Source organism: Plasmopara halstedii (genome assembly GCF_900000015.1).
Source record: "Plasmopara halstedii genome assembly, contig: Scaffold_3060, whole genome shotgun sequence".
Lineage (NCBI taxonomy): Eukaryota > Oomycota > Peronosporomycetes > Peronosporales > Peronosporaceae > Plasmopara > Plasmopara halstedii.
In genome coordinates, this window is record NW_020189964.1 from 912,133 (window position 1) to 912,483 (window position 351).

The window sequence follows — 351 nt, forward strand, 5'->3', positions numbered from 1 at the left end:
CCAAAGTCATACAACTGGACTTCTCGGCGGTGTCCTTACAAAATTTACCGAAACTCTAACCGAAGTTATACAAAAAAAATTACAGAATCAGCTAAATTTCTTTTTTAAAGTCTACTCTTCTTGCTTTTCTTGCTATTCGTGATGTAACGGTGAATGGAGTGATCGAAATTTTCTTCAAGAATAGTCTGAATCTGCTGAATACGTCGATTTAGAAGATCAGTAACTTCGTTAACGACGCAACGAGAAGCTGCGTCCGGTATTTCGTTTCGGATTTTCTTGACGAGTTTCAGCTCCTTATCCGTTGTTACCCACAAGTCTGTTCGGAGCTTATCGAGCTCTTTATGCTGATCG